Here is a 27504-nt window from a genome sequence, read left to right as displayed (position 1 = left end):
TGAAATAGGAATGGAATGTATGGTTTCCCTCTCTCTGAAGTGGTTTGTTTAAAGGTACTAGTGACATTTTCAGTGCAGCTGTATGGGGATGGCTGTTCGAATGCCCAAGGCCAGCAGTACCACCTAGTGGCGACACTTGGAGCTATGTAACCCAAACGGCGAGAGTCCAGGGCCACTTTGCAACTACTGTCTGCAGACAAAAAGGGGGGAGGGGAGGGCAACTCGGGCCCACCCAACTCCACTGAGTTCCAGCCCAGGGCCCTTCAGAACAGTAGTCCATATAAGTGGCCAACAGCCTGGTACCCTTACTCTAGCTCCCTGGGTCACTTCCTACCCTTGTTTCTGTCTCTCCGTCAGTGGCATGGGTCTGCTTGGGATCCCTCTCAGGTCCGTCTCTGGAACACCTTCCCCAGGTGGCAGCAAGTCATCACCTTCGGCTCCCGCCATTAAAGGGCCTACAGCAGCTTGACTTTGAGACCTGGTCCCATCTGCTTGAAGTTCTGGCAATGTCTCTGCAGGAGGCTGGTGCACCCAACTGCTCTCCTCCCTGGTCAGCCCAGACTGAGCTGAGCAGTTTCCTTTTGAATGCTCCCTGCACTGCCCAGCAGGAGCAAGGGCGCATGGCTTCCTGTGTCCAGTGCAGCTCCTTAACCCTCGCCTCACCGATGCAGGGTTAATCCACCCCACCACAGGGCATCTGTTTCTTTTATATCTGATGCAGGGGGTGGTGCCCTCACAACTCTTGTTGTTTCAGGCTGTTCAGAGCTTGCCTCTGACAATTACAATAGAGGTGGTAGTGAAGGGAGATCTGAATTGAAGGAATAAGTGGGAGGGTGTCAGGAGAAAACCTGCAAAGCAAAAGCAAGTATTTAAAATTATTAAGTGAAAGCTTTGTCCCTTTGGAGCATATTTAATCGTCTGGGCCTTCGCTCCTCCATGTTGAGAAATACTACATAGGCAGTTGGAGAGAAAAATAGATTTGGATCCACAGAGAATCACAGATCCCAACCAAAGTAAAGCAGGGATGGGTGAGGGAGAGTAGCTGAGCTATGTGACCCACTCTTAGAAGCAGGTTTCAGAGTAACAGCCGTGTTAGTCTGTATTCGCAAAAAGAAAAGGAGTACTTGTGGCACCTTAGAGACTAACCAATTTATTTGAGCATAAGCTTCCGATGAAGTGAGCTGTAGCTCACGAAAGCTTATGCTCAAATAAATTGGTTAGTCTCTAAGGTGCCACAAGTACTCCTTTTCTTTTTACTCTTAGAAGCAGCGTTCCAGTTCATCCGCCAGAGCAGAGGCACAGAGAATGTTCAGACCTGTATCTCCACCTAGTGTTGGTCTCGTGCAGTACAGTTATTCTGTGCATTAAATAGGTGAGGCTACGGTAACACAGCTGACTTTATTCATAAAAAATTAGCAGCATTAACAGTTGAATGATGAAGATTTTTAAAGAAAATATTAGGTTCGTATAAAGAATGCAAATGTTTTGGTAGGCTTATGCTACATGGTCAGGAAAAAAAGATACTGATCATCCAGTATTGGAGAGGTCAAAGAAACAACTGTCTAGTAACCTGATAATAGTGGATGACTTTGACCATCTGAATATATAATGGATAAATATTACAGCAGGGCAAGGTTTAGAGAGGCAATTTCTCAACACTTTAAACAATTGGGGTTTTTTGGAACAACTAGTTGGAACAACAGACAAGATGACAAGCTATTCTTGACATAATCCCATGTAACCCACAGGAGTTGATTCAAATAGTAACTATAGCTTTTGAGCATTGTGTAACAGCGGCCACAATATAGTGAAGTTCAACATCCTTGAGAGGGATCTTACTAACACTTAGTATTTGGACACTAAACTATAGAATGGGGATTTTAAAAAAACAAAAAACTAGTAAAAAAAAAATGTCCTAAAGTCAAAAGTGAGGAAATTAACATCTATAGACTGACACATATGGTACCGTTACTGAGTCCCAGATATTGGGAGACAAGAGAAGGCAAGAAGTAAACTAACATGGCTAAATAGAGTGTTTGTACAGGATCCTACTGGCAAGAAGTAGGAGAAGATGGAAGGGCCAGGAATGGGAAAGGGACTCCAGGGCTGCAAGGGACACTCTAGCAGGGGCCGCTCACCTCATGTGAGCGCCCCCTAACAGGTGTGCGTGTGCCTGTTCTCTCTCTGCTTTTGCGGTGCTCTCTGCTGGCACTTCTTCTTTTCAGGTGGGCTTTCAGTGACTCAGTCCTCCAGCCAAGTCTCACACAGTCCCTGTATGAAACAAAATAGATCCCTTCCGGGGAAATCAGTCCAACAGGGCCTATCCCAGTACCTGCCTTGGTCTTCAGCAGCCCTCCCTGGACTAGTTCTCAAATAGTCCTCGCTCTGGAATGGAGCAGTGCCCCTGGGGCTTCCTCCCTAGAGACTCTTCAATCTGTAGTGAGCTTTGACTGACACCAGCTGAGTCGCTCATTCAGTTCAGTTCATCCCCCTTCTGTGGTATTATATTTCAATACATATTGACCCCTTCAGGGTCTTCAGCCCTTTCCCTATGGAAACTCCCTTCTCAGTGCACTCAGCCACTTTGCCTGCAGCTGGTGGTGCGGGATCTGGGCCCGCCCACTATACCAGGTCCCAACCCAGGGACTCTACAAATGGCAGCCAGCTGCTGCATCCCTTTAACTAACTTGTTGCTGCTACTCTTCCCTGGGCCACTTTCCCACAGTCCCAGCATGTTCAGTTTTACCCTTAACTTGGGCTGAAGTCTTGCTTGAGACCCAGCAGCCAGCTAGGAGTACCTTCCTTGCATCCCCAGTCCCTGCCAGCAACTAAATCTACTCTGTCCAGGAGAGAGTGGTATCAGCTATGATCAATCGTTCCCTGCAGAGCTACATTCACATGTTGGCATTCTTTCACACCCACTGCCTTCCACTCAGAAAAGGCACTGCTCCGTCCTGGCGGCAGGGGCAGCATGTACCCCCTGATATCTCTCAAACTTGGATAGCTTTGAGAATTCCCACTGAGTCACATGCTTGGCACATGGACCTTCGTGTTTGTATCTATCACAGAGCTATACCTGGAATAATAGTTTTGTCAGCAAGTCATTATGGTTTGTCTCAATTTTACTAGATGGGTAACCAGAAGCCTAGATAGATAAAGGACCCAACCCTGCTCCCAGTGAGATCAATGGAAGTTTTGCTATTGACTTTAGTGGGAGTGGGACTGGGACTCTAAGAGAGTTGTCCAGTGCCATAGAGAGTCAGTGCCAGGGGCAGGATTAAGGGAACTGGACATGATATACAGTAAATTTGCCAGATTTTCTAGGGTTCTCACCTGTCACCCTGGTCCCAGACATTTCGGCCAAACTCTTGCTCTTACGAAAAGTGCAGTGGGATTTTTAATGTCCATGCAGAACAGACTGGAGCTTGGGTGTTCAGGTGTCATTTGAAAGATCCACCACACACAGGAAACTACATGGCACTCAGTTTTTATGTTAGCCCTTCATTCTTCCATACTGGGGTTTGAAGCTATCTAGGTAGTTCTAGTCTCCTGCTTACATTATTCAGCCAAATATTTAAAAATGAGAGAACCAGGGTGTGACGTTATTGACTTGAACTGGGACCATATAGATCATTGTTGCAACCAAGGTCCTGTAGTGGCACCAAATCTTATATAAAGGGGGTCAAATGAGGTGTCTAAGACAAGGTTATGGTTTGTTGGTTATGATTATGATATCTGTATATGTGTATCATTTTTATAGTTGAAGTTATGAATATTGGCTCTATACTGTCTGTATTTCAAACTTATGCTATGCTTCTGGGTGACACCCCAGACAAGTTGGTGTCCGTTCTGCCTAGCCTGCTTGATGGCCCATTAAGGACCATCCACCATACAATTGACCCATTGAGAGAAGGCAGACACGCCTTGGGACTCAGCAAGGTATGCAGGGACATGCCTATGGACAGAACTCTGAGGTTTTTCCAGGCCCTGTGATGGACAGCTTGTCTTTACTGTAACGAGGCTGGTTCTGGCGGGACCCAACTGAGAGTGCCAATTCAGGACCAGTTGCTTCAAGCAGGGCAGTTACAGCCCAAGACTGGGGTTTCTAAGGGTATGTCTACACTACGAAATTAGGTTGAATTTATAGAAGTCGGTTTTTTTGAAATCGGTTTTATATATTCGAGTGTGTGTGTCCCCACAGAAAATGCTCTAAGTGCATTAAGTGCATTAACTCGGCGGAGCGCTTCCACAGTACCGAGGCAAGCGTCGACTTCCGGAGCATTGCACTGTGGGTAGCTATCCCACAGTTCCCGCAGTCTCCGCTGCCCATTGGAATTCTGGGTTGATATCCCAATGCCTGATGGGGCTAAAACATTGTCGCGGGTGGTTCTGGGTACATATCGTCAGGCCCCCGTTCCCTCCCTCCCCCCATGAAAGCAAGGGCAGACAATCATTTCGCGCCTTTTTTCCTGAGTTACCTGTGCAGACGCCATACCACGGCAAGCATGGAGCCCGCTCAGGTAACCGTCACCCTATGTCTCCTGGGTGCTGGCAGACGCGGTACGGCATTGCTACACAGTAGCAGCAACCCCTTGCCTTGTGGCAGCAGACGGTACAGTACGACTGGTAGCCGTCATCGTCATGTCTGAGGTGCTCCTGGTCGCCTCTGTGAGGTCGATCAGGAGCGCCTGGGCAGACATGGGCGCAGGGACTAAATTTGGAGTGACTTGAGCAGGTCATTCTCTTTAGTCCTGCAGTCAGTCCTATTGAACCGTCTTATGGTGAGCGGGCAGGCGATACAGACTGCTAGCAGTCGTACTGTACCATCTTCTGCCAGGCAGGCAAGAGATGAGGATTGCTAGCAGTCGTATTGTACCATCTTCTGCCAGGCAGGCAAGAGATGAAGATGGCTAGCAGTCGTACTGTACCATCTTCTGCCAAGCAGCCATGAGATGTGGATGGCATGCAGTCCTTCTGCACCGTCTGCTGCCAGCCAAAGATGTAAAAGATAGATGGAGTGGGTCAGAACAAGAAATAGACCAGATTTGTTTTGTACTCATTTTCCTCCTCCCCTGTCTAGATCACACTGCAGTCACTCACAGAGAAGGTGCAGCGAGGTAAATCTAGCCATGTATCAATCAGAGGCCAGGCTAACCTCCTTGTTCCAATAACAACGATAACTTAGGTGCACCATTTCTTATTGGAACCCTCCGTGCAGTCCTGCCTGAAATACTCCTTGATGTACAGGCACACCCTTCGTTGATTTTAGCTCCCTGAAGCCAACCCTGTAAGCCGTGTCGTCAGTCGCCCCTCCCTCCGTCAGAGCAACGGCAGACAATCGTTCCGCGCCTTTTTTCTGTGCGGACGCCATACCAAGGCAAGCATGGAGGCCGCTGAGCTCATTTTGGCAATTAGGAGCACATCAACCACCACACGCATTATCCAGCAGTATATGCAGCACCAGAACATGGCAACGCGATACCGGGCGAGGAGGCGACGTCAGCGCGGTCCCGTGAGTGATCAGGACATGGACACAGATTTCTCTGAAAGCATGGGCCCTGACAATGCATGCATCATGGTGCTAATAGGGCAGGTTCATGCTGTGGAATGCCGATTCTGGGCTCGGGAAACAAGCACAGACTGGTGGGACCGCATAGTGTTGCAGGTCTGGGACGATTCCCAGTGGCTGCGAAACTTTCGCATGCGTAAGGGCACTTTCATGGAACTTTGTGACTTGCTTTCCCCTGCCCTGAAGCGCATGAATACCAGGATGAGAGCAGCCCTCACAGTTGAGAAGCGAGTGGCGATAGCCCTGTGGAAGCTTGCAACGCCAGACAGCTACCGGTCAGTTGGGAATCAATTTGGAGTGGGCAAATCTACTGTGGGGGCTGCTGTTATGCAAGTAGCTCACGCAATCAAAGATCTGCTGATATCAAGGGTAGTGACCCTGGGAAATGTGCAGGTCATAGTGGATGGCTTTGCTGCAGTGGGATTCCCTAACTGTGGTGGGGCTATAGACGGAACCCATATCCCTATCTTGGCACCGGAGCACCAAGCCGCCGAGTACATAAACCGCAAGGGGTACTTTTCGATAGTGCTGCAAGCTCTGGTGGATCACAAGGGACGTTTCACCAACATCAACGTGGGATGGCCGGGAAAGGTCCATGACGCTCGCATCTTCAGGAACTCTGGTCTGTTTCAAAAGCTGCAGGAAGGAACTTTATTCCCAGACCAGAAAATAACTGTTGGGGATGTTGAAATGCCTATATGTATCCTTGGGGACCCAGCCTACCCCTTAATGCCATGGCTCATGAAGCCGTACACAGGCAGCCTGGACAGTAGTCAGGAGCTGTTCAACTACAGGCTGAGCAAGTGCAGAATGGTGGTAGAATGTGCATTTGGACGTTTAAAGGCGCGCTGGCGCAGTTTACTGACTCGCTTAGACCTCAGCGAAACCTATATTCCCACTGTTATTACTGCTTGCTGTGTGCTCCACAATATCTGTGAGAGTAAGGGGGAGACGTTTATGGCGGGGTGGGAGGCTGAGGCAAATCGCCTAGCTGCTGGTTACGCGCAGCCAGACACCAGGGCGGTTAGAAGAGCACAGGAGGGCGCGGTACGCATCAGAGAAGCTTTGAAAACCAGTTTCATGACTGGCCAGGCTACGGTGTGAAAGTTCTGTTTGTTTCTCCTTGATGAAGCCCCCCGCCCCTTGGTTCACTCTACTTCCCTGTAAGCTAACCACCCTCCCCTCCTCCCTTTAATCACCGCTTGCAGAGGCAATAAAGTCATTGCTGCTTCACAGTCATGCATTTGTTATTCATTCATCACACAAATAGGGAGATGACTACCAAGGTAGCCCAGGAGGGGTGGTGGAGGAGGGAAGGAAAATGCCACACAGCACTTTAAGCACAGCACTTTAAAAGTTTACAACTTTAAAATTTATTGAATGACAGCCTTCTTTTTTTTGGGCAATCCTCTGTGGTGGAGTGGCTGGTTGGCCGGAGGCCCCCCCACCGCGTTCTTGGGCGTCTGGGTGTGGAGGCTATGGAACTTGGGGAGGAGGGCGGTTGGTTACAGAGGGGCAGCAGTGGCAGTCTGTGCTCCAGCTGCCTTTGCTGCAGCTCAACCATACACTGGAGCATTCTGGTTTGGTCCTGCAGCAGCCTCAGCATTGAATCCTGCCTCCTCTCATCACGCTGCCGCCACATTTGAGCTTCAGCCCTGTCTTCAGCCCGCCACTTACTCTCTTCAGCCCGCCACTTACTCTCTTCAGCCCTCCACCTCTCCTCCCGGTCATTTTGTGCTTTCCTGCACTCTGACATTATTTGCCTCCACGCATTCGTCTGTGCTCTGTCAGTGTGGGAGGACAGCATGAGCTCGAAGAACATTTCATCGCGAGTGCGTTTTTTTTTCTTTCTAAGCTTCACTAGCCTCTGGGAAGGAGAAGATCCTGTGATCATTGAAACACATGCAGCTGGTGGAGAAAAAAAAAGGGACAGCGGTATTTAAAAAGACACATTTTATAAAACAGTCGCTACACTCTTTCAGGGTAAACCTTGCTGTTAACATTACATACATAGCACATGTGCTTTCGTTACAAGGTCGCATTTTGCCTCCTCCCACCGCGTGACTACCCCCTCAACCTTCCCCCCTCCCTGTGGCTAACAGCGGGGAACATTTCTGTTCAGCCACAGGCAAACAGCCCAGCAGGAACGGGCACCTCTGAGTGTCCCTGAAGAAAAGCACTCTATTTCAACCAGGTGACCATGAATTATATCTCACTCTCCTGAGGATAACACAGAGAGATAAAGAACGGATTTTGGTTGAATGCCAGCAAACATACACTGCAATGCTTTGTTCTACAGTGATTCCCGAGTACGTGTTACTGGCCTGGAGTGGTAAAGTGTCCTACCATGAAGGACGAAATAAGGCTGCCCTCCCCAGAAACCTTTTGCAAAGGCTTTAGGACTACATCTAGGAGAACCGCAAATGCCAGGGCAAAGTAATCCTTTCACATGCTTGCTTTTAAACCATGTATAGCATTTTAAAAGGTACACTCACCAGAGGTCCCTTCTCCGCCTGCTGGGTCCAGGAGGCAGCCTTGGGTGGGTTCGGGGGGTACTGGCTCCAGGTCTAGGGTGAGAAACAGTTCCTGGCTGTCGAGAAAACCGGTTTCTCCGCTTGCTTGCTGTGAGCTATCTACAACCTCCTCCTCATCATCATCTTCTTCGTCCCCAAAACCTGCTTCCGTATTGCCTCCATCTCCATTGAAGGAGTCAAACAACACGGCTGGGGTAGTGGTGGCTGAACCCCCTAAAATGGCATGCAGCTCATCATAGAAGCGGCATGTTTGGGGCTCTGACCCAGAGTGGCTGTTCGCCTCTCTGGTTTTCTGGTAGGCTTGCCTCAGCTCCTTCAGTTTCACGCGGCACTGCTTCGGGTCCCTGTTATGGCCTCTGTCCTTCATGCCCTGGGAGATTTTCACAAAGGTTTTGGCATTTCGAAAACTGGAACGGAGTTCTGATAGCACGGATTCCTCTCCCCAAACAGCGATCAGATCCCGTACCTCCCGTTCGGTCCATGCTGGAGCTCTTTTGCGATTCTGGGACTCCATCATGGTCACCTGTGCTGATGAGCTCTGCATGGTCACCTGCAGCTTGCCACGCTGGCCAAACAGGAAATGAGATTCAAAAGTTTGCGGTTCTTTTCCTGTCTACCTGGCCAGTGCATCTGAGTTGAGAGTGCTGTCCAGAGCGGTCAGAATGGAGCACTCTGGGATAGCTCCCGGAGGCCAATACCATCGAATTGTGTCCACAGTACCCCAAATTCGAGCCGGGAACGTCGATTTAAGCGCTAATCCACTTGTCAGGGGTGGAGTAAGGAAATCGATTTTAAGAGCCCTTTAAGTCGAAATAAAGGGCTTCACTGTGTGGACGGGTGCAGGTTTAAATCGATTTAACGTTGCTAAATTCGACCTAAAGTCCTAGTGTAGACCAGGGCTAAGCACACCAAGGCAAACCAATCCAGCCAAACAGAGAAGACTTTGGTTTTACCCCACTGGCTAGCCACAAGTCACACAAGCAATTCCCTTGGACACTCCAGTTTCCCAGTATCCCCAACAGTGCCATTCATTATGGGGACAAATGGTTATGGAAACCGATACCCCAGTAAAAGAAAAAAAGGTTCTTTCAATCCCAAAGGACCAAGCCCCAGACCTAGGTCAATATACAAATCAGATCTTACCCACAAATCACGCTATTGCCAATCCTTTAGAATCTAAAATCTAAAGGTTTATTCATAAAAGGAAAGAAATATAGATGAGAGCTAGAATTGGTTAAATGGAATCAATTATATACAGTCATGGCAAAGTTCTTGGTTCAGGCTTGCAGCAGTGATGGAATAAACTGCAGGTTCAAATCAAGTCTCTGGAGAACATCCACAGCTGGGATGGGTCTTTCAGTCCTTGGTTCAAAGCTTCAGTGTAGCCAAGTCCCTCCAGAGGTATGAAGCAGAATTGAAGACCAGATGGAGGAGCTGCAGCAGCTTGTTATATTCTCTTGCCATGTGGTCTGTCTTTCTTTGTTCCAAAGACAAGCTGTCCATCACACAGCCTGGAAAAACCTCAGAGTTCTGTCCACAGGCATGTCCCTACATACCTTGCTGAGTCCCAAGGCGTGTCTGCCTTCTCTCAATGGGTCAGTTGTCTAGCTGATGGTCCTTAATGGGCCATCAAGCAGGCTAGGCAGAGTGGACACCAACTTGTCTGGGGTGTCACCCGGAATCATAGCATAAGTTTGAAATACAGACAGTATAGAGCCAATATTCATAACTTCAACTATAAAAATGATACACATATACAGATAGCATAATCATAACCAGCAAACCATAACCTTGTCTTAGACACCTCATTTGACCCCCTTTATATAGGATTTGGTGCTACTACAGGACCTTGGTTGCAACAATGATCTATATGGTCCCAGTTCAAGTCAATAACATCACACAGGGACCATTTTTTTATTTTTGTTAGGATACAAAATGTTAGTAATCAGCTTAGCCTGCTACAGAGGTATTTTCATTTCAAATATTAGGAAAAAATTACAGCTCAGGAGTCAAAGCCAGCCCTGCATTTGTCTGCAGTGCAGTCACGTTGGTTTATATTTGGCTCCAAGGCTAGATAGGCAATAGAAAATGCAACCAAGTGAGGCTAAGTAATCACCATTCCTGGAAACAATCAAGATTGGACTAAACCCATTTGTCTGGGATTGGGTAGGAATAATAAACTCAGTCCTGCCATGTTTCAGAGAAGCACTTAGGGCTTGTCTTCATTGCATCAGGTAGCTCAGGTTAGTACACGGGCATTACTGCACTCGAGTTGGAGTGAGAAAGGCCACACTTCAGCTGCTAACCCATCACTCTGTGTAGCTCCTGTGTTGCTGTAACTCAAACTGCTGCATCCCCACTGCATTACTATCTCCAGCGTCAGCAGCATTCAAGCTTCACCCCCCCCCCCCCACCTCTTGCTGGGCCAGCTAGCTAGAATTAAGAGCACCACTTAACTTGATCTAGAAATTTGTATGTGTGGACAGGAGTCAGGTTATTACTATTTATTACCTGTATTGTGATAGCACCTAGGAGCCCTAGTTATGGACCAGGACCCCATTGTGTCAGGCGCTGTACAGACACAGAACAGAAAAACAGTCCCTACCCCAAGAGGCTTACAGTCTAAGTTGGGGGGGAAATTTTAGTTCTAGCTCAAGCTAACCATGAAGTGAAGATTAGCCTTTAGTTTCTCTGGTGATGGGAACTGGATAGACAGACATGCTAGATAAAGTATTAGAGAGCCCTTCCAACCCTAATGATTCTACGACTGACCCTTGCGATACTCTCCTTGGGGGAGCTCAGTAGATGCCCCTGTGGGATACCATGGCATTTTGAGGTCCCCAGGTAAGGATGTAGTAGTTTCCGCTATGGAGAGAGCTCTTGGAAGAGATATTCCTGATCACAATGAACGTTGTCCCTGTGTGGTTAAAAACCTCTCCAGTGGCAGTGTCCCCATGTTTATTCCCCCCACACACACACTCCCCACTGTTCCTCAGGCGTTCTTGTTAACTGCTGGAAATGGCCCGCCTTGATTATCCCTACAAAAGGTTTTCTTCCCCCTTCCCCCCCCGCTTTCCTGCTGGTAATAGCTCGTCTTAAGTGATCACTCTCCTTACAGTGTGTGTGATAACACCCATTTTTTCATGCTTTGTGTGTATAAAAGATCTTCTACACTTTCCACAGTATGCATCCGATGAAGTGAGCTGTAGCTCACGAAAGCTCATGCTCAGATAAATTGGTTCGTCTCTAAGGTGCCACAAGTCCTCCTTTTCTTTTTGCTACTAATAATGGTAAAGCCCAGTGATTTCTGGATATGATAGCTGATTGGTTCAGGGATTTTGATGAAGAAATCGATCACAGGTGATGCTGTGTTAGACTTGGTTTTTAGTAAATAGTGAGGATATCAGAGAAGAGCTGGTCATAGGAGACAATTTTGAATCGAGTCATCACGAGCTGATTCGGTTCAAATTAAATGAAACTATAGTCAAAAAAGAAGTCGATGTAAAAGGTGCACGCCCTCCACACACATTACCTGTACCACCAGCTGCAGTGCTTTGGATGTGCTCTGCCTTCATGTCCCCAGTTGGGTTGTCAGTAAGTTCACCGAGGCTTTTATGTGTCCACTAGGGCCACCTTCTGAGGGTCTGATTTTATTAACAGAAAGTTCAATAGAAACACAAGGAAAACCTTCAGCCTGGCATCTTAGCAGGAGGGCAGACTCTGCCTGAGTTCATCTGTCCCACCTCGGACGTCTGTCCCACCGCTTGTCAGGCCCTTTACCTACAAGGAACTCTTGACCTTGATTCCTTTCTGGGAGCCAGGGCCTTCCTGCCGACTGCAGCTCACATCTACACAACCTGTGGAGCTAAGGTCATCTTTGGTCCAGACTAATTCCCTGTTAGGATTTCTAATCACTGCTGACTGTGCATTTTTGCCTGCAGTCTTCAGCAAAGGGCTTGAAAGCCCATTTCTGATCTTCTTGCACCCACACTACTTTGTATGTGATGTTATGAGGTGAGGAACAAACTTTATTCTCCTCCCCTTGTGGGGTCATCTGTTCCTTTAGGATGGACTTGGTTTTAGCCCTACCTTGGTTAGGGCTGCTATCTCTGGGCCTCCAGCAGGGGAGAACACCCTTGTCTCTTTGTTTTTTATTTCAGCTTCCTCCTGGATGTGTGTTTCTACATCGCTAACTTAGTGGCTTTTCCCTTCAGCAGGGTGGAGCACTACCTCAGAAATTCCCTAGGCTTGACCCTCTCTTCAGGGCTGCCATCTCAGCTTTCAGCACTTCCACCTTCTCACCCCAGGCATTGATGCTCTGGCACTGCCAGGGGATTTCCTCACGGAGCTCTCCCAAGTCCTTCTCCAACCACAAGTGCTATTGGTCATTGTTTTCTTCTTTTAATTTCAGGTGGGCCAACTCCTACTCCTGTGTCATGGCTGGAGCCAAGATATGGTCCCTTGAGAAGTGCATCTCTCCTAGCTCATCCAAAGCCTCTTCCTTTTGGGCATGTAAGGCATGCAGTTGTGCAAGGACTTCAGCCGTGATCCTCTCAGCTGCATTAACCTTTTCTTCTAGCTCTTTTTAGTTTATTAGAGGATGGGTTTGCTGGGTGGCCACCATCATTACTGCAGCTGCTATTATAGACACCACCTGTGTATTTGTGCTTGTCAACACCTGGTCCTTTGATGAGTGATCCATTCCTCCCCTGGAAAAGCCTTCCAGGACACCTCAGGCATCACTCCTAGTGAGTTATTGCATTGCTGTCCATCTTATCACACGTACTAATGCCTTCGTCACTCACCACTGCCCTCTCCTGAGCCATCATCTTCAGTCTTTCCAACTTCTGGACTTGTTCCAGGACCTGTGTCCTTTTCCACCTGAGTTTCATACTTTTTGGGTTTCTTTCTTCTAAACTGCGCTGCAGGTTTGTGAGTCTCCTGGTTTTCCAGCAGCACAATTCATAGCCTGCAGCTCTTTCTGGAGTGCCCCATTCACAAGCTGTAGGCTTTTCAGTTTAGTCTCCTGGGCAACTTTTCCCTTGAATAGCTCCTTTTGTACCTTGGCTGCCTGGTGGTAGGCAGTCTGGTGCATCTTGGACTCAGAATCCAGCTGCTCTTCAGCCATGTTATCCTCACTTCCAAGACAGAGATGAAAGACTCGTACTTGGATGCCACTGTGCTCTGCATGTTCTGCAACTTGGCCTTCAAGTTGGTATTTACTTGGCTGACCTACAGAGTTGCTTTCTTGAACCAACTGTTCACTGTCTTGATGTTGCTCTGCTCCTCCTCCAGCTGGACTATTCGGGTTTCCAGCCATTGCTTTTCCTCTAGGGCGGGGCTCCTTGACCATGGGTACTGGCTGTTCCTAACTGTCAGTTAATTCCTGTCATGTGGTGCCTGGCACTTGGCACATTTAGCAGCTGCAAGTTTCTCCTGAATTTGAACCATCTCAGCCATCATCTACTTACATAGGTGCTAGAGCTTCATCATCAACCGCTGGGTTTCTTGGAGGCTAAGAGGGGTTTTCCTCTGAAGAACATGGTGTTCCTTTCCTAGCATGTTGATTCATTCTCTCATCTTAAACACAACCAAATGATTTCTCTCCTTCTCTGCAACTGGTTCCTTCTCCCTGTCTGCTACTCACTGGGTTTGCTCCTGTTGCTCAGAGAGTTTGTCAGTAAGACTCCATCTGGGCCTGCAAATTGCATGAGTGCTCCACAACACCATCAGACCTTGTGTCACACGTTTCCCAGGACTTCTGAATCATGTTTGTTCTTTTCCCTGGCCCCCAGCCCTGGAACCCTGCTGTCCTTCACAGCAGCTGAATGGACTCTTCTCTAACAGATTCCTTTCAGGCTCCGGTAGCAAGCTACCCCAGCTCCCAAAACCCTCATGCTCTGAGACTGAGGACAAAGTCAAGGTATCCCTGGTAAACGGAGAGAAGTCTGAACCCCCTGAAGCTTCCTTGGCTACCCAAGGTTTTCCCAACTCTACAAACTCTAACTTCCCTGAGTGCCGTCCCCTCTGTCTGAAACCCAAAGTTCTTGTAGGACAGCACCTTTTCACCAGCTCCTTTTCCCCACACTTGAAACAAGTTACCCTGGGTTGTCACTCTTCCAGGCTCAAAACTGTGTCCCCTCAGGCCTTTGTTCAGTTTCTGAAGCTGTCTGAGTCTCAGTATTCGTAATAGTCCAGACCTCCCCAAGTGTCTCAGTACTCTGTCTCACCCAGCTATCCCAGTAGTCTCTTTTTCTCTAGGGGCAGACCCAGTTTACCTACTCTGGGGACCACAGAATGCACCCCCAATTGTCAGGACCATGTCTCCTTCTCTTTCGGTGTCTGTGATGGCTGGGCCTGTCCAGTCGCTGCTGCGGCTCCTGGACCCTCTGCCAAACCTGGGACTGGAACTCCTGGAGTCATGACTGTTGCTCCATCAGCCAGTCTGGGAGGTCAGACATCTCACAGCCAAGGATAGCATAGACCCCTGTAAAAGTCTTCATCCCTCCTTGATGAGAGGAGGATCTTGGGATCCTGCTAGCTATGCCATGTGTAACTGTGCATGTGCTATCCCCGCTCACCACATCGACTCTGCAGCTGTGCCCTGCCTTAATGTCCCCAGTTGGGTCATCAGTAAGTTCACCAAGGCTTTTATGTATCACCCAGCACCCCCTTCTGAGGGTCTGATTTATTAACTGAAAGTTCAACAGAAACACAAGGAAAACCTTCACCATCTTAGCAGCGGAGCAGACTCTGCCTGACTTCATCAGTCCCACTTGTGTTTGTAAGTCGCATGTCAGGCCCATTACCTACAAGGCATTCTCAGTGTTGATTCCTTCCTGGAGCCAGAGCCCCTGCAGGGCCTTCCCGCCGACTGCAGCTCTTCTCCCAGCAGCAGCAGCAGGCAGCTCCTCGCAGGCTGGGCCTCCTGCAGCTATCTGGAAGGTCCCTCCCTAAATACCTTTCTCTCTGAGTTCTCCTGCTCTGTTCCCTCAGAGCTCCTCTGCTTAGGCACCTCCTCTCTCTAACCAACCTCTGGTAGTCTTTTATCAGGTCCCGTACTTGTTAGCCAGTTAGCTGCCAACCAGTCACCTAGGCAGTTAATTACTACAGGTGGGCTGAGAGGGGCTCGTTCTCCTTAAAGAAGTCTGTCACAGGTAAACTGGGCCCTGACTCCCCTTAAAGGAGCCAGACAGCCCATGATATAGCTTGATATAACTTTTTCTATTTATTTTTTTTGGCCAGTGAGAAAGTTGGATTTTGTATATATTGTGGGATATAGTATATTTTAAGACTGGTATGCTGAAGAAGAAGGGGTGGATGCATACACCACTGTGGGAGTGTCTTTAGACAGGCTTTGGTGTTTTTCGGAAATTCAGGGTGATAGCAGTGGGCATTGTGGAATGAATTTCCGTTAGATGGATTGACTGTGTGTAGCACCACTGAGTTTCTTATCCTTGTCTGTTACAGATGTAATGTGACATGCTTCATTTCCACTTTTGTCTGGCATAACGATGCAGGTTGCTCACAGGCGGTGATTAGTATAAATGAGGGAGTGTGTTGCGTTCTGAGAAGTTTTTCCCTATAGTGTGTGTTTGCCAGATTTTGTCACCATCTGCCATTTCTGTTTGTTGTTGCCAAAAGATGTCATTCTGAATGGCGTTCGGGGGAATATTTTCAAAAGATAACACAGGGCAACATTGGTTACATTTGGATTCATGAGCTCTCTGCTGGGTTTCAACAGTCATCGTATATGCTCACCTATGTGATTTTTTTTTTGTAGTCTTTGTGCTGCTGCTGTTTGTCGACTTTGGTAACTGTCACATTCCAGAGGGTGCAGTCCAGACCAGTGAGGGGTTATGTCGCCACATACAGTGCAGCCACACACAAATAGCCAAATAGCATGCAGGTCACACCTTAAGTGTCTGTGTGTATCTGCAGCCCTCATCCAGCAGCTCTGACCCTAGCAGCCTGCCAGCAACACTCCAGTCACACATTGTCATCCACCAACCTGGGTTACTACCTGCAGGGTGACCCCAACATACTCCCAGTCCTGGATTTTCCCCAAAACAGATTCTGCACCAGCCAGCCCTTTCCTGGGCAGTTCAGATATTAAAGGCCCATTTCCCCTGTAAAGGGTCAATATTCAACAGTTGGCTACTGTAACTGGAGTCACCAAACAGTTCTGTTTAAACACAGCACTGGATTGGTTCAGATTAAAAATGAGACAAGTTTATTTGACTACATAGGGATAGGTTTAAAATTAACTCAATATCCAGTGTTAAAGTCAGAAATGGTTACAAGAGAAATAAAGATAAAACACTTTCTAGTAGCTAAAACTTAAACTAGACTTGGTTCAAGGTAAAATCCTTATCACACATTCCCAGCAGCATTGCTGAGCAAATGTTTGTCAGGATCCCTCCCAAACTCAAAAGGCTGGTTCCTTTGTCTTCCTAGGTGTGAGAGAGCGAGAGAGTGCACTTGGCATTTTCTGCCTCTTTCTTTTATAGTCCAGTTAATTTACTGAAGTGGATTCTTCTGAGGGTTACACCTCAAAGCAAAGTTTATTTAAACAGTAAAGAAGGCAACATGGAGTCTGGCGGTAAAGGAGGCTCCATGTTCTTTCTTCTCACCCATGGTTGCTGAAATGCAAATTTGCTTTGTCTCCTGCCCTCCCTTCTCCCTGCTGTCTTGAGGACCCTGTTTACTACTTATATGTAAATTGTGGTAAACACATTTCTTTGTGATACTTCTGTCTGGGCAGGACTGTGTGGATTTTAATATATGTTAAGAACATCAGACGGGGATTTCATAACTTTACATATAATGTTACTACATACATTTCACCAATGAGTTATTAGTTTTCAAATAGTACTTGACAAGGCATGCTTTGTACAAAGATTATTACAGTACTGTGGAGGGTGTGAATACTGAGGTGCTTTCGGGTAACGTATTCACTTTTCACCAGTTTCTGAGATTTTCTCTTTCTCTGTTGCAAACACGGAAAGTGGTATCCAGTCCAGGAATAGTCCATGCTGCGATATAACGTGTTTGTTAATGTCTAGTTTTAAGCAGAGATTTTATCATTCTTCTTAGATGGGATCTGTGTGACTTTTTGGGGCGGGTGTCACTTTTTACTTGTTTTAGTTTGGTCAACATTTAAGAAAACATTGCTTCGGAAATTCTGACATGAACTATATTATTGTTCATGGATTGCAGTGTTGCCAATTCTCACAATATTTTGCTGTGTGTTTTTTTTAAAGCCCCAGTAAATGTCTAGCTCTTGGTGTTGAAAAAGTTTGAAACCATGAACTCTGTGCATGCTAAAGGTTAAAAAACGAGAAATTAATTAAAAAGAGCTCCAGAGTTTTGGGGGTTTTTTTCATCTCTCAATTTCTATGCCAGTCCTGATTTTAGGGGCCTAACTCTTGATTTTTAATGTTTGAAACTTTAATGTTTAATTTGAAACAAATACTTTTGAATCCATAGCAGATTTTTTCCATGTTTTTTTTTTCTGAGCTGTTACAGTACTCGGCGTGATATTTCTCTGTTTGTTTGGATGTAATGCAATAACTTCTGAATGCCACATCCAATCAATTCCAAAAATTCAGTGAACATTCTAGGCACCACTGGGCAGAATCCTATTGATTTTGGGGGAAATTGGGAAACTGGAAGGGGGAAGATGGGGACAAATGCAGGTCCTGGTGTTTGTTTAAGCAGACCACAGCTTCAAACACCTCGGTAATTGACTATAGAACAAAGGACCACTTGATGGCAGCCACTAATGACTTCCATCATAGCAACACCCTCAGCTCTGTCCCTCCCCCTCAGAGGGTTTAACATGTTGACACCATGAATGACTCATCTCCTAGACAGAAAGAAGAAAGATGATACTGGAAGGAAGTGCAAAATGGGGTTCACAAAGTCCCTGGCTTGCGGGAAGAGAATGTGAAACCAAGGGATAGGGGAATACACAAAGCCCCAGTATGGGGAGAAGGAGGGAAAGGGGAGTAACAAGTGACTCTGGCATGGGGAGAGAACATGGAGGACACTCAGAGCCCCTGGCATGTTGCAAAGGAGGAAGTGGGGGAACATGCAGGGAACTTGTGGGAGGGGACAAGAGCCCTGGTGTGTGAAATGAGCTTGACTGACAGAAGCTATAAAGCGTGAGACTCAGCCTAGCGTACAGTTTTCACCATTGAGGTGTCTTGGTGCATGAAGCTGCAGCAATGCCTTTGTCTAACCCAACCCTTTGCACGGGCAGTGCTTGACCACTTCATGATCTTTAGAACCAGAAATGAGGCATGGAGTTTGTGAGGCTTCAGTCCTCAGAGCTGACTGTATCTGGCTGACTTGTTGGTGTGGTGTATTGTGTCACTCATTAAAGTGAGGTGAGAGATCGTCATTGTGCATATAGCCCAGACTTTCCCATGTATTTTCATGTAAAGGCAAATCATACATTTTACAACACTGATGCCTTCATTGGATGGAGGCAAAGGGTATTCAGTGTTCCCAGCTCTCGTGCTGAGAAATGATTTTTTTTAAGGACCTGTGATTAAGCTGGCCAGCTCTAAACATACAATGCTTTTCCTCAAAGTGTAGAAAGTCACTGTGGTTTTGTCTGCATATTCACCCGCTAGTTGGTGACTGTTGTTGGTATGCCCTGGCGTCTTCACTAGTAGATGAAAAATCATTTTGCTTTGGCAATAATCTTGTTCCTGTTCCTCAGCGGTCGAGTGGATTACACTTGTGCTACAGTGTGAAGCAGAATTACAGGTGAGTAATTATCCCAGGTGGCAAATAAGTGGAATCTCTTAGGAAATAAGAGCTTTCTGAGGTCATCACAGACAAATGAGTACTCCTCCCTAGGCAGGGGACTGTAAGAGAACAGACAACTTGAGGTGGTGTGAGGGGGGTGGATAAACCACACAGGGGAGAGGTAAGGGTGCAGGAACTACTCTGGGCCCATGAAGTAGACAGGCCTGCTGGGCATGCTCCAGTTGGAGGCAGAACTCAAAAGGTTATTTCTTCGGCACAGCAGGTGGTGGGCAGAGAGAATACACCAGGAAGGCATTTCTGAGGGGAGTTCTGCTGCACGAAGTCGAGACTGCCCACCCTGCTGAGACCCATGGGCCAGGTTGCCAGGGACAACCACCAGCTGCACTGCGCCCTAAGGGGAAGGGTAGAATGGTAGGAAGAGGCCCAGGGGAGAGTGTTAGCTGAACCGCAGGTAGTGGACACCTACCTTATGGTGCTCAAGAGGGCCCCTGGGCTGGAACCTGGTGGAGTGGGCAGGTCCAGGTTCCCCAAACCCAGAGGTTCCCAAACTAAGCCATGACCCAAAGGTGATCTGTGACACAGTCCCAGGTGCTCTGCCATGGGCAGAGTTTGGGGGGGGGTGTTGCTCCCCAGAAAAACTGTATGTGTTGGCAGAGTGGCAGCCAACCATGGCCCCCACTCAGGGCCAGAGGAGCCCAGTACCCCTTGCAGGTGACAGAGGGCACAGCAGAGCCACTGGGTGGTGGGCAGAGGGCAAGGAGAAGGGGCTGGCCCCTAGAGGCAGCAGCGGTTCCCAGGGCAGCTGGAGGAGGCTGGAGCATTCGTGGCTCTTCCCATTCTGAGCCGCTGAACCCCATGATTCATGGCTGTCGGGGTGAGGCGTGAGCTCAGGGCTGGAGCCCCTGGCCAGCCAGGCAGGGGGTGGGCAATGCTGCTCGGAGCTGCCAGCCTGTTGGGAAGGTGCAGGCAACAGGACTCACCCCTGCAGAGCCAGCAGGCCAGCCCCTATGTCCCCCCTTCCCACACGCATCGTGGTCGGGGTGTAGGGCTGGAGGAGCCCTTGGGCTCAGAAACTCCTTCCTTTGCAGCCCGGCCTGGGTGGCCTGAAAGCAGCAGCAGCTGCTGGCTGGGCACTCAGCTCTGAAGGCAGTGCTACCACTAGCAGCAGTGCAGAAGTAAGGGGAGCATCCCAAACCATCTACAGCAGCATGAAATGATCCAGCCAAAAAAATGAAGAAAGTGGTAAGAAAATATGATGACACATAGTTGAAATTTGGATTCTCCTTTACTGGATTGGCTGAGTACCCATGTGTTCTATGCTGCGAAACATTAGAGAATGAGTGTTTGAAGCCATCAAAACTTGAGCATCACCAGAAGCAAAAAACACTGTACATTGCAGAATAAACCACTCGAGTTTTTTGTGATTGAAAAAAGAAAAGAACTGAGTAAACAGAGATCAGTACTGGAGAAAACCACAATGCAAATAGAAAAGAGCTTAAAAGCATCCCACTTGGTTGTACTGAGAATTGCAAACCTCACTCATCTATCAGAGAGGATTTGATTTTACCTTCCATGCAAGATATGTGTTGAGAGGTTCTAGGTGAAGAAGCTGCAAGGAAAACAAGAACGAAAGATCAGTTCATCGATACGATTGGTGATGCCAGTTATTTTGCATTGCAGCTCGATGAAATCACTGATGTAGCAAACAGCTCATGATTTATGTGCAGTTTATACTCAAAAACAAACTGACAGAAGAACTTTTATTCTGCAGAGTTACCAATCTGAACAACTGGTGCTGAGATCTTTCAGTTATTGAATTATTTCATTACCTCCAACTCACCGGAGCAAATGTGTTGCGATATGTACTGATGGAGCGGCTGCTATGACAGGTAAGTGAAGTGGAGTTGTCGTTAGAGTGAGAGAAGTCACTCTGAATTTTACTGCTACCCACTGAGTCAACAGGCACTGCCATCGAAAGAAATGAATGAAGAGCTGCATTATATGATCATGTTATTTAGCAAAGGTGGGCATTTGTCCTGTTTGCTCTTGCCAACTTGATCAGTTGGAAAGAACAAATGGGACAAATGCCCACTTTCATCAAAAAAGTGGGGTGTGGAGGAACATACGGGGAGGGGGTGAACTGTGATGCTAGCCCTGCGAGGGGAGGAGCAGGGTTTGGGTGGGGGACAGGCAGGGCTTGAGCGAGTAGTGACCGCCAGCTGCAGTCTCGCGCGGGGGTGCAGTCAGTGGTTGGGTGAGCAGCGACGCCAGCCCTACATGGGGTGGGGGAGGGCTTGGGCCAGCCCCCAATGTGTGGGAGGGGCCTCAGGCTAGCCCCTTGCGGTGTCTTGTTTCCCTTTTGGGAAATATGATAACCCTAAATATTTGATTCTTTTCTAATTGGCAGAGAATAGGGTTGGGTCTTCATTTACACAGCACAGATATTCAGATTTTGCACTAAAAAAATAGAACACATAAGGTAGTGTGCAAAGCCGGACAACTATTTTGTTTTAAAATCCAATAATAACAGGTTTTTAAACAATTTTGTTGCTTATTGTTCAGTTTTCTACAAAATTGTGGTTTCCCTGTTTGAACACCCCATTTTGATCTCAACATATTTTTAAAGACAGGTTTCAGAGTAACAGCCGTGTTAGTCTGTATTCGCAAAAAGAAAAGGAGTACTTGTGGCACCTTAGAGACTAACCAATTTATTTGAGCATAAGCTTTCCTGAGCTACAGCTCACTTCATTGGATGCATACTGAGGAAAGTGTAGAAGATCTTTTTATATACACACAAAACATGAAAAAATACCTCCTCCCACCCCACTCTCCTGCTGCTAATAGCTTATCTAAAGTGATCACTCTCCTTACAATGTGTATGATAATCAAGTTGGGCCATTTCCAGCACAAATCCAGGTTTTCTCACACACTCTCCCCACACACACACACAAACCCACTCTCCTGCTGGTAATAGCTTATCTAAAGTGACCACTCTCCTTACAATGTGTATGATAATCAAGGTGGGCCATTTACAGCACAAATCCAGGGTTTAACAAGAACGTCTGGGGGGGGTAGGAAAAAACAAGGCGAAATAGGTTACCTTGCATAATGACTTAGCCACTCCCAGTCTCTATTCAAGCCTAAGTTAATTGTATCCAATTTGCAAATGAATTCCAATTCAACAGTTTCTCGCTGGAGTCTGGATTTGAAGTTTTTTTGTTGTAATGTCACAACTTTCATGTCTGTAATCGCGTGACCAGGGAGATTGAAGTGTTCTCCAACTGGTTTATGAATGTTATAATTCTTGACATCTGATTTGTGTCCATTTATTCTTTTACGTAGAGACTGTCCAGTTTGACCAATGTACATGGCAGAGGGGCATTGCTGGCACATGATGGCATATATCACATTGGTGGATGTGCAGGTGAACGAGCCTCTGATAGTGTGGCTGATGTTATTAGGCCCTGTGATGGTGTCCCCTGAATAGAGATGTGGGCACAGTTGGCAACGGGCTTTGTTGCAAGGATAGGTTCCTGGGTTAGTGGTTCTGTTGTGTGGTATGTGGTTGTTGGTGAGTATTTGCTTCAGGTTGGGGGGCTGTCTGTAGGCAAGGACTGGCCTGTCTCCCAAGGTTTGTGAGAGTGTTGGGTCATCCTTCAGGATAGGTTGTAGATCCTTAATAATGCGTTGGAGGGGTTTTAGTTGGGGGCTGAAGGTGATGGCTAGTGGCGTTCTGTTATTTTCTTTGTTAGGCCTGTCCTGTAGTAGGAGACTTCTGAGCCAGAAGAGTTCCCAGAGAGCAGATTAGACATACCAACTGAGGCCACCCCACTTAGGTCTCAAGCCTCAAGCTGTCACCTTTCTTAGGTGTCCTGTATTACTCTCCCTCTAGATGGGGCTAGAATTCCTCCTGCAAATTCATTTAGCAAGTCTGAATTTACTTCAGCTCCTGCCATCCTGTTACCTAAGGGGTAATGGCACAGTTAACCAGTGACTAGCCCGCTCTCACAAGAAAAAGTACTATTTATTCAGGAGAAAAGCATTTCAGAGAAAACATATCTTAAAAACCAGAAACAGCTTATACACAGGCCTGGCTTACAAGCTAACACCCATTTTCCACATGGAGGGCCTGAGAGCAGCAAAATACTTTGAACCCTTCCCTCTTGGTCAAACTCTAACAAAAATGGATGAAATCCAAATCCTCACTACAGTTACTTCTATTTGATTTACATAACTCCCAGTCTGTCAAAGCATCCCTGGAGAGAAAATCCACTCCTGGTTGTAGCTGTTCCCTGGGCTATGTCATATTGTGTTGATTTGGCTCTGAGGAGATGGCCCTTGATGATAATAACAAGAAGAAGAGAAGGTAGAAGCTGGGGAGCAGAGAGGACATGGGAGGATGAAATAAATTTCTTTGATGCCCTTTCTGTTGTAGAATTAAATTATGAACAGGATGAAGATTTTTCCACATAAGAAATTCATTGCAGACACAGAACAATTCTCTTTCCCAGAAGACCACCCTAATGGCTTACTTATTACAAACCTTGATGTCTTGCTATTGGAAGACACATGATAAATTTCTGTCTGAACCATAGACACAGTTTGATTTCTATATTTGGAAGGGTGGAGGGCTTAATACCATCAATAATAGGTATAGGTCCAATTTCTGGATTTACCGATTGTTAATGGTACTTAAATTACAGTGTACCTGAAGTCACAGTTTACATTCATTATTTAATCACCCTTAATTTTTTGTTTCAACTTAATTATTTGACGTTTACCAGTTACCACTTAAAAATCAATATTATCATAAAAACAAATGCTTGAATAAACAGAAATGAGCAATTTCATGTAACGATGAATCATGTCTCCCTGGTTTTAGAGATACATAAACATTGTTTTAATATAGAAATACTGTATTTACCTTAATGTGGATGCAATCATATTTCCCTTCGGTTGGCATAAATGTCCACAATGTTTTCTGGAATCAGCTTTGCAGTTAAATTGGCTTCTATGTGAAGAGCCAGTGAAAAAAATCTTCCTTCTCTCATGGTTGAATGAAATCACTTTCTAATCTGTCTCATTGCAGAAAAGCTTCATTCCGATGTGGCCATCCCGACTGGCAATGTGAGAGCTAACTGAATGAGTTGGTAATAGTTTTGGGTACATAATCTGAGACATTTCTTCCTGAAGTCTTTGACAGGTAACCGGAGATTCCGTAGTTGTAAGAATGTCCATTTCTCCAGCTGCAAGGTGAGGATTTATGTTGAGTGGGTCTGCATATTTCTGCAAGAGTGGATGAATGCCATTTTTCTCCCACCTTAAACACTGTGTCACGCACTTCAGGAATTTCCTTTGATTCTTTTGAGAATCGTCTCTCTAACTGCAGTTATGGCATCCAAAACAGGAAGGTACAACTGCTGATGCCACCTGTTTTTTTCAGGTGCAGTTACAGTTTTCGGCGTTTCACGTGCATTTATTGCCTCTTCTACATGCTCTCTTTGACCCAAAGTTATTGGGACAATAAAGTCCCTAAGAGCTGCCCAGGCTTTTACTACTTTTGCTTTTTGACGAGTGAAGTGTGTCTTCATCTGGCACTGCACTATTATGGTCTGGACAGTATTCTGTCATTTCTTTCCACATTTCATTCCAGCCTCCTTCACTTCTGAGTTTCTCAAAGTACCCTTTCATTTTCTCTCTGATAGGCATCAATGCCTTGAAGTCCTTTGTGAGCGACATGAACTTTCGTAATATGTTGAAAGATAAGCAAGCATGCAATAAATTAAACTCCAGGCATGTGATGATAAAGGCTGTTGGCTCCCACAGACCTCTTTTTGCCTTGTTCGCTCAGATCTTGTAGACACTGCATGATGGCAGTGTATTGTGTTTTTACTGCAAACACACTTCTCCACTTACATGCCCAACACATATCACTGGGCTGCATGATCTCTTAATGTTTAAGACCTGGAGCAGTGTGCATGTCGAGAAAACTCTGGTGATTGTTTGGCTCCACAAAGACTGGATACAATTGCTCAAGTACATTTAAAAAGGCCCCAGCACTATGACTTACTTTTCAGCACTCCATGAGGACGAGGTTGGCTTTGTGTGCCACGCAATGTAGATACGTTACAAGCAGATCCATCTTTTTTCATTTGCTGCTGAATTCCAGCTATGTGTCTTGACATCACAGAATCACTGTTATAAGATTGAGAAACCATTGGCACATTCTCCAAAGCTGTCTTTATGGTAAGATGCTATTTGCATTTTAGGAAGATGAACAATTGATAAAAGCACAGGAACCTTTCTTTAGTCTCTAGGTTTTCTGTGTATCTGACGCAAACTGAAAGATCTTCTGTCTTAACTAACCCGGCTTCATCTGTAATTATGGGGGTGGGGGCGGGGGATGGGGGAGAACGGTCTTATTCCCTGCCTATACAATTTCTTTGCAAACCAAATCTGCACAAATCTGCAGCACTTCGTTTTCAAATTCAGGGTGTGTGTAATTAAAATAACTTGCCTGCATTTTCTTGAAAGTTTTATCAAGCTTTGAAAAGAAATCTCAAACTTCATGGAAATTCCCTTTCAATTTAGAGTCCTTTCCCTCATCATGCCCTTGAAACAGTAAACCAATTTTCGAACGTAACTTGACAATATCACAAACCTTAGTAAGGTAATACTGGTTTCTCTCAACGGTACTTTTATGGCTTGCCGAAAGCTTGACTGCTACTGATCCAGTTTCTTTGCTATGTTTGAAGCATTGCCACTTTTCCATACTTTTCACATGAACCTGGGAAACAGCATGTTTAGATAATTTTTCAGAGATTTTCTTCCAATCCTGCACATCTTTTTTGATAAATGAACCATCCACATAGCCTGTTTCAGAGTAGATGTGACGGCAGGGAAAGCAGAATACAGCATTTTGTTGAACAGAATATTCAACCCAAGGAAATTTGTTGTAATGGAGAACTGAAAAAGAACAGTTAAAATCAGGCAGATGTGGTTGATTAGGCCCATTGCTTTTTTCTCCAAGATCTGTAGGGACAGTTACGCTTCTCATACCATCTTTAGTAGTATCTGTGCTGAGAGAACCTGTGCTCACTGCACCCAAAGATTCAAGATCCAAAACCGAGGAAGATGGTGGCAGGGCCTGGCCTGGAGGTGTAAAATCCTGCTGTAAATCAGCCACCAGTGGTTCAACTGTCACTTTCACAAAACTATTCCCAATGTCCATTTTAGCTTTTCTTGGGTTTAGAGAGGTCTGGAATCGCAGGTGGGTGGAACTTTTTTTTTTTTTAAATCTGAATAGTAAACGACTGAAAAATAAATCAATGTATACAGTTTGGGGGTGGGGGGAAACTCCCCTTCAGGCCCCCCCCATCTCCGCCCCTGGTCTGAACTATCCATTTCTTCTTTTTGTGGATTTGTGTCACAGTATTAAGATTATTATAGGGACTGCTCTCCCGAAGGCTACCGAATGGTTTGTGATAGCTTAAATTGTAAATTCTTTCTGGCAGAGCCTGTATCCTCAAACACATTTATACAGGCACCTGACCTGTGTGCTATCGCAATATCAATATTAAATAACAATCTATGATTGTTCTAACAATTGAATAACTTTCTGAACATTTCCCCTTTTTTAGCTGAAAGTTTCCATGCTTGCTTTCTGCTGGAAGGTGATTTAGAAGCAAATTGTGAGCAAAATCCCTTCTGCCATTTTGGAATAGTGTGAACATGTACATTTTCCCAGGGGATAACTCAAAGATATAAAAACTGTGAAACTTCAGACTGGCCAGGTAAATTGGCCTTCATAAGCAATAAGTACTTTCCTACAGAGAGCAAAGTTGGGAAGCAGCAGAGGAGCCCTGAAAAAGGGTGGGGGCAGAACTGACTGACTGGATTTGGGCAGTGGGAAGCAGAATTGCTTGGATGTAAGTGCTGAGTTGATCATGAGCAGAACTGTAGCAGGAAGGTTGGATAACCAGCTGGTGTAGTGGTCAGGTTGTGGCTTTATGGTTTCTGCCAGCCTGCTCATCCCAGAGGAGCGGCCAGCTGCATCCTCCATCACCCCACATGCTCTCTGTGACATCCTGTACCTTGGGGGAGTGCCCTGTGAACCCCATATTCCTCATTTGTATATGATTGTGATCTTGCGTATAAAGCAGGCTATGTGAGGTATCAAGGGAAAGGTTATGATCTGCTGAAAGTCATTTTTCCATCCATATATTTATATAATTCATGCATATGAAGTTATGAGAATTGTATTGTATGGTTGTCACTATAACATGCTGTAAGTTGGGGAATGAGCCAGATATTAGCCCCAGAGAGACAACAGCAAGGAAAGTAACCAACATCCGGGCGGGGTGTCAAACAACCCATCAACAGCCATTGTCCAGCAAGGGAGCTACAATTCAATGACACACCTGCATGAGGCCACATCAGGGGAATTGCCCAGACTTGCCTGGGGACTCAGCACTGCCCACGAGATATGCCTAGACTTGTGTTCTACAAGCACATAGGACTGAGGGTATAAAACAGAACACAGGGGGGGCCCATGCTTGGCCTTTCTCTGGCCCCCACCTATGCAATAAGCAACAAGGACACTGAAGACTTGAGACTTCAACA

Source organism: Lepidochelys kempii, chromosome 10 (assembly GCF_965140285.1).
Source record: "Lepidochelys kempii isolate rLepKem1 chromosome 10, rLepKem1.hap1, whole genome shotgun sequence".
NCBI lineage: Eukaryota > Metazoa > Chordata > Testudines > Cheloniidae > Lepidochelys > Lepidochelys kempii.
Note: the sequence above shows the minus strand (reverse complement) of the source record.